At 44.8% G+C, this 11,683-nt stretch overlaps 1 long non-coding RNA gene across 1 annotated transcript in view; it reads right to left on the bottom strand.

The window, feature by feature from the left end:
* Nucleotides 1-6,453: 6,453 nt before the first annotated feature.
* LOC135445061 (uncharacterized) overlaps nucleotides 6,454-11,683 on the bottom strand; it is a 28,606-nt gene continuing 23,376 nt past the window's right edge. Inside the window, exons 2-3 of the long non-coding RNA XR_010439454.1 lie at nucleotides 7,850-8,001; nucleotides 6,454-7,154 (exon numbers count right to left, since the gene is read on the bottom strand). This is a non-coding gene — a long non-coding RNA (uncharacterized LOC135445061). The remainder of the gene's footprint in view (nucleotides 7,155-7,849; nucleotides 8,002-11,683) is intronic.

Raw genomic sequence — 11,683 nt, 5'->3', positions numbered from 1 at the left:
TTCTACAAGAAAATCCAAAAACTAAATTAAATACACAAAACAGTAGAAAACATTGCTTTTACACGCTGACAAAAAAAATCTATACATGTCAGAATTAATTTAGTCTCAATTTATTTTTATAATGGAAAATGTTACAGAGTTAAACAACAATGCTGTGTTTGCCTTGACAGATTCTTGTCAGAGTATCTCTCAAAATCACTGCATTCCCAGTAGAAAAGTGATTTTACTGAAGTCTCACTTTCTTCCAGAAACTCTGGTATGTCTCTTTATGGTCAGCTCTACATTTATGTTTAAAAATTACCCTTCTGCTACATGAATGATCTCAAACCCTTCAGCAAAGGCCTAAAGGCAAATAGGTTTAGTTTTAATCAATCAGCAGATTTTTCGCTTGATGTTTTACAGAACATTAAAAAATAAAAATAAGAATCCCAACACACAAAACCCTGCACAGATCAAAGACTGTAAGGCAGAAGACATGAAATGTTAAGTATGAGCCCAGAACTGAAGCTCTTGCCCACGCTGTGACACAGTTCAGCCAAGGCAGTGTTGCAGCCCTCTCTCCTTTCCCCACAGCCCCCCAGGAAAGGCAGCCTGGCACTCCCCTCCCTCCAGCAGCTGTCTTTATCTGCCTCCCTGACCCCAAGGAATGCTTTTGCCATGGAGCATCACTGTATTTTCGCAGCTATGGCATGATGGTAGAGGAGTCTGAATCTCCTCCCCAGCCCTTGGACATCACACCTCCATGCCAACAGCTGGTCAGGATTGTTTCTTTTGAGGTTGTTCTGAGTTTTTAAACCATTCTGCCTTTGCCAGAGGGATTTACTTCTTCAATGACAGTGAAAGGTTTATTTGACCTCTATAGAAAAATTAATTCTTGAATAAAATAAAGCCCAGCCATCATAAAAGGAGGAGACAATTCCTAATACAATCCAAACCCTCGTTTCAAGGTTATCTTCTGGCACACAAAGAACATCCAGACTCATACCTGGATGGCATCAAGGCCTGTCCTCATCCCCACCACCAAAAGAGCAGAAGCTCACATGGGGGCCCAGGGGCCACTCCCACAAAAGGAGCTTTTCCAGCCTAGCTGATTTTGTGATTCTGTGACCATCACTGGCATTTATTTGGTGAGCTCATTTGAGCCTCTAACTGCAGCCCTTCCTCAGGGGCAGCAAAAGCAGCCCATAAAATCCAGATGAAGCTGGGCTGGGACTCAGGAGAGCAGACTGGAATGTTTCCATGGATTCCCAAGTGTTCCAGACCTGTCCTGGGCAGGGCTGCCTGGGCAGACACCCACGGCAGATATACTGAGTGCTCATAGGGAACCGGCACAGCCCTAAGCAGGGGCATTTTGCAATCACACATTTGCTGTCCTCTCTCTGGCTTGAATCATAAACCTTTTCTAGCCCAGCAGTTTTTTCACCAGCTTGGAAGAATGCAGTGCATGAGATGATAACCTTCCCTGGATTTTGCAGTGTCTGCACTTTCTCAAACACAGTTAAAAATTTACATGGCATTAGCAGCTGCAGAGCAAATCCAAGAATCGGTTTTGCCTTTATACAGTACTTGGAATTAATGTTCTTTTTTAAATTTTGATTTCTTTTCCATTTTAAAGAAGTCAATTCATTGCTAAATCAGCATTTTAAAAAGATTCTTACATTTTATTTTGGCTTTTACCATGGCTATGGCCCTTCCCAAAATGCATGAAGTGACATTGTCTGAAAAGAATATCTCAAATTCCATCATTCATGCTTTGTTTTTTTTATTTATAGGGATAGCTATGGGCCTGATGAGCTACTCCACCACACTACTCTGTCCCAGTTTTACTTGAACTTTGAGTGCATACACTGATTTTTATAGACTAAAGAAAATTTATTATTTATGGGAACAGTTGTGTGTCTGATGAATTACTTCCATACACTACTGTCCCAGTTATTTAAATTTTAAGTGCATGTAACTGACTACAGAGATTAAAGAAAAAAAAATTTAAAAAAAGTTTTGCATTTGTACCAGAAAGAAGTTTACCATAGTTTTTAGTTACTGAAGAATTTCATTCCATTCCTGAGGTGCACTGCCAGTTCAAAGATAGGGATGCTCAGATGAAGCAAGAGCTATTGCAGAATATGTATTATTTTTGCTTTGATGTGTTTTCTCCATTTCAACCACTGGTACACATTATTCTTCTCTTGTTGCAAGTCTGCATGCAAATTCCAGCTCTGGACTTGGGTCCAGGAAAGCTCACGACAGAATTTCAGTGTGTTTAAAGTTTGGCTTTGCCAGCTCACTACTTTGACAGCACAGATGAGCCTGAACCCTAATTCTTCTCCTATTCCACTGGAAACATTCAGATTCAACAGCCAAGACTAGAATTATCAGATTCATTAAACAGAAAGGTGGGAAAATACTGAACCAGCAACCCAAACCCCAGAAATGCATCTGCAAGCTCAGAGCCCCGGCTCTTCCCTCCAGCCAGCCTCTGCTCAGCCCTTTTCCTCCCCAGGGGCTCCAGCACAGGATGCTCCCCAGCCGGGCAGGGCAGGGCAGAGCACAGCCGTGCCAAGAGCTGGCACAGGGCTGTGCAGAGTGAGCAGGGCTGCCCAAAGCAGCCTGCAGACACCCCAGCTCCAGCCAGAGCTGAACCACAGGAACACCACCTCAGTGCTGACACGCTCACAGGGACCAGAACAATCTCAGAACAGCCAGGGCAAGAGCAAGGCCCTGTGAGAAAGATACAATATGCAGGTGCAAAACAGAAAGGTATTGAGGAGCTCTGTTATTGCTGCAAACCTCACCACACTCCTGTGGTGCTCTTCAGAAGGAGAAAACCAAAGAACCAACAAGTGCCAAATTAAAGCACTTTTACTTTCAGTAGTAAAAGACAGTTGGGAAGTTCTAATAAACAAAAATGAACTTCTGATGAAACAAGAAAAGTCTAAGTACCCAATACCTTCATAGACAATTAAGAGAAAAAATTCCACTCTAGTTCCTGTCACAACAGGAAACAAACATCAGAAAAGAAAGGAGAAATAGATCCCATGTTTAGAAAACAGAGGCATCAAACATAAGAGCTGATATTGCATACTAATCCCAAGGTATAGGATACACCTTCTGTGGCCTCGAGCAAGGGAAATTAGTTACCTAATTTCAGGGAAGGGGCTGTTGAAAACCAACTGTGAAATGTGAAAATGCACAGGAATGAATCTGAGAGGCTTTGATTCTGGTCCTTTTCAGCTTTCTGACAGGAAGACTCCAGGACTAATGTTGCCAGTCAGCAGCAGAAATAAAGAAGAGAGCTGGAGCAAATTCAGCTCCCACTGCCCCATCCCTGACAGAAGGTAATTCCCAAAACAACAGTTATTTTCCATGGAACTGTCCTAACAAATCTCAGACTTACTGTTTGTCCTAATTGCATTTCATTATGCCTTTGTGGCTTTGGGTCATTTTTACAGCTGCATTTCAAAGCACCTTGAGATGTGCAATGTGATCTATGCATCAATTAGTAGCAGTAGTTGTGGTAACAGCATCATTATTTTGATGTGGCTTCTGATTAATCTGCAAATAAAGACCTTAATATTTAAATGTTTGATGTTTGGTAACTACATAGTTTCACATTAGCTCCTACTTAACGATCAATTCTTTTAGGAGGGGTTAACATTTTCTACTTGAGGGGTTGAATATTTGTGAGCACATTCATTACTCAGAATTTCCTGGAATCACAATACACTGAACTTGTTTGAAAAATATCAAACATGAGCCTTGCAGGAAAAGAAAACAGTTCTAGTGAGAGGGAGACCCTTGAAGGTGTCCACAAAGAAGCAGCAAGAAGTTATTCAAAACCCTATTTGTGTTCTGTTAGCACTGCCATCATTTTCTCCCATGTTTTGAATGCATTCCAGATTTCCTGAAGTGCTAAAATATTTCTCCTCTGCTATGCACTTGCTGTTTTCTGAGTGCTGGGCAGATTACAGGGTGATTGATGATGACTAGAAGTTGTTTTGCTTCTCTTGGAATACTCCACCTCAAAGGATTCTCTTTTGCCTCCCTCATGAACAATTAATGCGGTCTCTTGACATCCATTTCACATATTTATCAAAAATTAATCATTAGGAGGTAGTGAGTAACTCAGTACTTCTGTGCAGCAGTACAACTGAACTCCAGTAGTGCTGAGAAGGACATTTGAGGCACAGACCCCCCAATGTCCCTTGAAGCCAACACAGCACCACCCGCACCTTCCCCAGGCCCGGTGCCCAACCCGAACCCAGCAGAGCGAGCACTGCCAGGCCAGGCCGAGCCCCTCCTGCAGGGCAGGGCTGCAGTGCCACAGAGCCCTCTCCACAGAGCCCTGCACTCAGGGCACGGCTGCTGCCATGCACACAAAGGTGCCGATTCACTCTGGGGGCCTGCTGATGTCACAGCGGCTGGGATGTCACCGAGCCCCTGGGTGTCAATGCGCCTTTGTGCTCCCCAGCTTTTGATAGAGAATATCTCTAGATCTAAAACTGCAATTAACCCTCACTTTCCTCAAGCCTAGTTACCAGAACACAGGCTGAGGGAGCTGGGCTGCTCAGCCTGGGGAAGAGAAGGTTGTGTGCAAACCTCACAGCACCTTCCAGGACCTCACGGGGTCCTGCCAGGGAGCTGGAGAGGGACCCTTCACCAGGATCTGCAATGAAGGACAAGGGCAGTGGCTTCAGACTGACACAGAGTGCATGTAGATGAGATATTAGGAAGAAATTCGCCCCAGTAGGGTGCTGAGGCCCCGGCACAGGTGTTGGCCACAGCAGCTGAGGCTGCCCCATCCCTGGAAGTGTCCAAGGCTGGGCTGGATGGAGCTCTGAACTGGCCCAGTGCAAGGTGTCCCTGTCCAAGGCAGTGGGGGCTCAAATGAGACGGTCCTCAGGTTACCTTTCAAACCATTCTATGATTCTTTAACTTGAGAATTGTGCAGAAAGGGATTTTTGACAGTCCCTTAAGTGTCAGTGTATCCAGGCCCCCCCAGTTAAACTGCGCTCTGAGTCTGTCCCTCACCTGCACAGGGATGACTCCGGGAGCCCAGGGGTGCAGCAACACACACACAATCACCTTTCCTTCCACCACACTATCACTGACCCCAACGGCCACAAACACTGCCCAAAACCAGCTCCAGCGCCCACAGGAAGGGGCTGAGCTTGTGCTGAGGGCCCTGGCCCCAGGTGGATGCCCCAAAACCTCCCCAGGACCCGGCCAAACCTCTGGGCACGGACAGGGAGCAGCACTGGGCTGAGCAGCACTGGGCTAAGCGCTTTGTTCTGGCTGTCCAGGCTTTTTAACAAGCCATACTAACACTGCTTTCCTCCTCAATGTTTTCCAGTGATCCTGGCTGCTTCCCAGACCCCGTGAGGATGTCTCCCAGGTCAGCTGCAGTCTCTGAAGTGTGCCACAAGTATCTTATTGCAGAGTTTTTAATGCCTACAAAGCAAATGCAGTTGCCTTATTTGTGAAAGGTGGTGCCAGAAATATTATTGCATTTCAGATCTTTTTCCCTGGATGATGGTAGAAAATTCTGTTTTAAATCCATCCAACACAGCAGTTAGACAGAGGAATGTCCGTGCTTTTGCTTTGTGCTCCTTCTTAATTCCAACTGCTACATTCCTTTGCTTTCACCTTCCTCTTTTTAAACCGTGTATCAAAAATCACATGATTATGGGTGGCATGCATAAAATCCCAGATGTTTCAGACATACTGATAATAATGTTTATCAGAAGAACTAAATACAGACACAATTAGCACGTGCGTTATGAATGCTTAAAATACCTGTCTAGCAGGTATTTTGGCCTATTACTTCTAGAATAGCACCAAAAACTGATAGAAGTAATTCCCTGGTTGCAAAGCTTCTGATGATTGATTTCTATGTCATAAAAACATGAAAATGGAATGGGTAGAACCCAAAACAACACATCTTGGGGAAGTCAAAATCAAAACAACACAGAGAAGTCCCTTACTCCAAGAAAGGAGAGGAGGAGCCCTGTGGATAGGACTGTGCAGCACCAATCTAATGGCAATGCACGTTGGATGTCAGCCTGATTGCCACGGCTCGGGAGCAGCACGGGCTCTTTATCCCTCACACAAACACTTTCCCAGACACTCACCTAGCTCCTGGCTCTGTGTGAGGCTGGTTCATCACGCCATGACCTCCCCAGTACAGTCTGTTTTTAAGTGCCTGCTCTGTGAAAGGCAGGAGGGGCAATCGGAGCCTTTTACACAGCAAGCTCACTCAGCATGCTATTAATAATACTGAGAACTCTCTGCACAGGTCCAAAATAATTCAGGCTCTCTTCCATTTGAAGCCACAAGACAATAAAAGGAGGCTCCAAGAGAGGTGTGGATCACCCACAAGAGGTCTGAAGAGCAACATGCATTTTTACTGGAAGTCTGCTAACTAGCCAAAACTTTTGGAACACCATGACACCAATCTGGCAAAGCGATCTCTCACTCTGCTTTATTGAAAATGTCTTAGACAGCATCATAAAAAATTACACCTAATTTCCATAATTTTAGGCTTGTCTTTCTGCTGGCCTGAAGTCTGTCACAACAGTGAAGATTAGGAAATGCAACAGAGCTTGACAGACTGCGTTTGACCAAAACACAAGAGAATGAGAAAGAAGAAAACTTGAGGGGAAAAAAAAATCTATCGCGAAGTCTGGGATGAGTTTTTCCCCTCCAGTGATATATTTATAGCCCCTAAACAAGGATCTAATCCAAAGACAACTGAAATCAATAGGGAGACTTATTGACTTCAGTGAGTATTGGATCAGACCCTAAGAGCAGAGCTTCCAAGCTACAGAAAGTATTTTGGGACATGTTGTACTAGGAATTATCACCAAGAATGTGAAACAACAACCCAGTCCTATTTAGGGTGGCTTGTTGGTGACCAGAGCAGATAAAACAAAAAGCTCTTCAAGCAGATACAGCTCAGGGATTGTGGGGCAAAGCTTGGTACCTGTTGTAAGGTCCAGGCAGTCAAATCTCTCACTTTGGTGGGGTTTTTCCTCTTGGGCTTTCAGCAGGGCCAAGGTCAGACGCATCTCCAGATGTTTCAGATGTTTAATGTCATGTGAAGTATCTCAAAAAGCATCTCAAGGTCACCGCCTGTACTAAGCATGGGTGCTCCTTTCCTGTTAATCACAATCTTTTTTTGAACTCATCAGCAAGAGTTAAGGAGACCTTTATAACATCTGCCAGAAACCTGTTAACCTGGCAAGCATTCAGTTCTGAAATGTGGTATCTATTTGGCAGCAGAAACATCCACTACCCAAAAGTTTAAGATGCTTCAGAAGAACACTGTACTCAATAAAACCAGGGAGAAACCCAAGTGGAGCAATTGATCTGGGGATTGGCTCGTCCCTGTCAGCTGAGGATCTGTCTGCCCATCCAAGCAGCTAAAGGCTGGCAAGGCCCAACCAGCCAGGAGAGCTGATGGAAATCCTGCCTGAGCGAGCTTGTCCCCAGGGAGCTCTCCTGCCATGGGAGGGACTGCTGCGAGGAGATCCACAGCCAAAGCTCCTCCCAGTTTGAGTGATGCGGGTATGGGCAGAGGAGTGGGGAAAAGGTAGAAAAAAATGGATTTGCTTTGCTAGCAGACTTGCAAGTCAGTTTGTGGTCATCTCCTGCACCAAGGATTCTGCTTTACCTGAGCATCAGGACATGGTTCTAACCTAGGTTGCTGTCAGCCTGATGACAGCTGAGGTGAGAGCCCCTAGCACTTCTGACACCCCCAAGTTCACTAGAACCTCTTCAGAGATAGGGAAACCATAAACACTTTCACACTTGTCTTATGCTCCCTAACCACAGAATGGGGGTGCACAGATACCTGCTCCAGGTACTCCTACTTGAAGACTTTATTTTCACCTGAGACCTTCAGGAGGCTGAAGACCTCTCCTACAAGGACAGCCTGAGAGAGCTGCAGATGTTCAGCCTGGAGAAGGAAAGGCTCTGGGGAGACATTGGAGCACCTTCCAGTACCTAAAAGGGCATCAAGAAACACAGAAAGGGACTTGCTACAAGGGCACGGGGTGATGGGACAGGGGGAATGGCTGCAGACTGACAGCAGTGGGGTTTAGATGAGATATTAGGAGGAAATTCTTTACTCTGAGGATGGTGAGACTGGAAGAGTCTGCCCAGAGGAGCTGAAGATGTCCCAGCCCTGGAAACAAGGGTTGGGTGGAGTTCTGAGAACCTGATCTAGCTGAAGGCACCCTCAGGATCAAAAACCAAGATGAAATTGCATAATGAGCACATAGGGCCCTGAAACCAAATTCCTTCAGGGGTCTCTTCTTCCTTCAGCTATATCCTAGTTAAACCCTCTGGAATTCAAGAGAGACCTCTTCTGACTACAGCAATCTCTGGCACCTTTCAGGCTCCTAAAGAGCCTTCTCAAACAGAAGGCTCTGCGCTGTCCCTGCTCACCTGATACCATTGCTGGCTCTGTTGATTGGCAGCCAGGAGGTTCTGACAGCCCAACCAGTGCTACAAATCCTGGAAAACACAGTATTGTGTCAGTGATTACCAGGATATAGTGCCAGAATGTAGCTGGAAGCAGAGGAGGCTGGAGAGCCTGCAGCCTCTGTGGCCAGATCACGAGGCAAGAAAGCTTTCTGTGTGGATTCTCTCAGCAGGGCCCATGCCAAAGGAGCCTCTGGACCTTCAAATATCTTTGGAGGGTGGGGGAGAAGATAAATGGAATGTCATCCAACGTAGTGCAGAAACATCAGTGAGGACCCAAGGCTCTTTTCCAGCTGAACATTGTAATGTTATCAAGTCAGAAGTTGTCTTTCCTAACAGTCAAAGAGAGGCTGAGAAACAAACACTTTTTTAAAAGCAGGTGAGAATTACCAAAAGTAATCTGGCAGTGCAGTTGTTACTAACTTCTCAATGGGTAAATAAAATATTTTACCCAGGTTTTTTTTTTTTCCAAATCCAGCCAGAATAGAAAAGACATTCTTAGAGCAGCAGGTAACAACCAAAGCATTAAATTTTGACAGCCAATACCAACATCAGGAAGCAAATCAGTGGGATTACAGATACCAGCACTAGGAATCAACTGCTGTGAGCTAAACTGTGTTTAGCACACAAATTAGTCCAAATCTCATAGCAAGAAGCTGAAGATCAGCCAGACGTTCTGCATTTCAGCTGCAATGACTTCAAGGCTTCAAATTCAGATTAATGTACTTGTAGTGTAGGTAAGTAGTCAAATCTGGAATTGTTTTCCAGCCCCTGGGAAAGCAGAGCTTTCAATAGAAGGCAAACATCACTGATGATAAAGGAGTGCCCAGTATGGTGATGAGCATTTCTCTTACACTTCCACCTTGTATTTCGTCCTGTCCCAGATGTCAGAGTGCCCCATGAACAGAGGGGGACCACCCCTCCCTGGTCCCACCTGCAGGGGCTGAGCTGGCACACCCGGGCCCTGCTCCTGCCCTGCAGAGCACAAGTGTTCCCTGGCCTCCTCCCAGCCAGGCCCTGGCCCTGCAGCAGGAGAGGCTGGGAACACAACCCCACTCTGGCTGGCTGATAAAGAACACAGACGCATTCACGGCCAAGCACAGAGCGGCAATCGCGCCTGAAGGGTTTCAGCAGCACGCCACGCAAACACTGCCCGGCTCGTGGGAAAGGAGCAGCGCCACAGGCAGCCACATGCCTCAGACAACCTGGGCAGCAACTGTCCCAAGGCAGAGGGCACCAAAATGAAAACCTTACAGCAACAAGAAGCAAAGAGGCCACCTCGAGATTCCCAGAGCATCAGCCTCCACTCCTTCCAAAATTCTGAATTAACAGTCTCAAAAGCCAATTAGGAATGATATAAAGTACAGCTTCCGCACTTCTGTACTTCTGTAACATCTTAGAAAAAACTCATTCCACAGAGAAATTTCCCATACAATCACTTAAAAACCGTCACTTTTTCAGAAAAATGAAGTGGCTTTGAAAAAATCACAGGCAATATTAGAAATGTAAACATATCAGACATTCCTCTAAGGACCATCAAACTATCAAATAAATAAGGAGCAAAATTAATTTAAAAGAGCTGATACTGTTGAAGAATGGGAATTTTCCCTAAGAAGGGAATTTGAGGAGGTAAAAAAAGACCACAGTAAAAATTCAGATGTTATGAGTTCAAGCTAAAGAGTTTTTTCTAGCAATGGAGCTGTACAACATCTAAATTCCCACCTAACAAATCATGCAAAGCTTTGCTTTCTAATGTATTAAAGCTCTCTTTATTAAAAAAATCCAAGTATCAATATGGATGAACTTGGAATTATAATTTCCTTAGATTTTCCATGTGAGTTTCTCCTATGAGTCTTTTCAGGAAAATAACACTCATCCATTTCACACATACACACAAAATAAAAAGGAAAGTCTTCATGAAGAACTGCTCCTCAAAATGAAAAAAAAAATAGTAACTGCAGCACAACTAAGGCTCACTATAAAATAGTAAGGGGAAATCCTCTTTGTTTCACTGATTTTGTACTACACCTCATGGTCTAAGCCACATATCAGTTAATTAAAAACAGGATTGAGTGGGAAGAGAGGCAGGAAAGAATAACTATAGGAGATGGGCACAGAAAGACAAATTCAGTGGAAAGAAAACATGGATAGCTAGGTGGCCACAGATGTATAGGCACACTCTCAACCTACCCTTGTAGAGACCTTTCTAACCCTAACTCAGTGTACAGGAAAAGCACATCTTTGTTTTGGAGTTCAATCACTTTTAGGGCCAAGGAAAAGAAAGTTAAGCCAGCCATGGGTTATAGGGAAAAAAAAAAAAAGTCTCTGATCTCAACCCGCTCTTTACCATTCTGATAAACAATTCAAAGCAGAAACCCCCAATTTCCATAGGATTTGCTCATCCTTTGGATGGGACCATGGCCCAGCCCTGTCTCCCTTTGTCCATCACACCACAGAAGGCACAAATGAACAGAAGCAGACCCTGCCAGTGTCCTTTTTTCTGTATTTTGACAAAGCCTGCAAACCCTGACCTGGCAAGCAGTGTTAAAATGAGCCAGCCACTGTCTGGGGAGCTCTCACAGAGCAGGTGCAGAATTAAGCAGCTTTGATAATGTCCCAGGGAGCAAATTATAAATACATGATCACAGCTTGATCAATGAAATCAACAAGTCAGGTGCTCAGGTGCAGGGGGCATCAGCCTGCAGAGTTCTCACTCTCACACCTGCTGAGGGTTTGCTGCATCACACTGAACATTTCACCTGGCACAGCAGCACTCTGATGCTGCACTCCACAGCTTCAGTGGGATCTGTCCATGCTCAACAAAACTTCCTCAATTCTTCTTTCCTCACAATTGTTCCCTGTGATTCTGCTCCCTCTGCCTGACAAGAAACACGTATTTGTCTCATTTGTTCCACATAATGATGGAAATTAGATAATGTCTGTACCCACACATGTGGGTTCAGAGTGTTTTTGGTTAAAGGAGAGGCATTTATTTTAAGAGCTTCTATTCCCATTGAAAGCCTTGCCTACCATCAAGAGAGATTCCCAGTGCTTAGCTATTTTTTATCTTCCCTGTGAATATTTGGCTCTATCTGAATTATTGACTGTATTTTCAGACTTCTGACTCAGGTTCAAAGAAAGACTCTCTGTTTATGGCTATTTGTGCATTCCCCTCTGGGACAAAGAGGTTGGTGTGTTTATC

Source organism: Zonotrichia leucophrys, chromosome 3, assembly GCF_028769735.1.
Source record: "Zonotrichia leucophrys gambelii isolate GWCS_2022_RI chromosome 3, RI_Zleu_2.0, whole genome shotgun sequence".
In the NCBI taxonomy this organism is placed as follows: domain Eukaryota; kingdom Metazoa; phylum Chordata; class Aves; order Passeriformes; family Passerellidae; genus Zonotrichia; species Zonotrichia leucophrys.
This window is presented reverse-complemented; position numbering and strand designations above follow the sequence as displayed.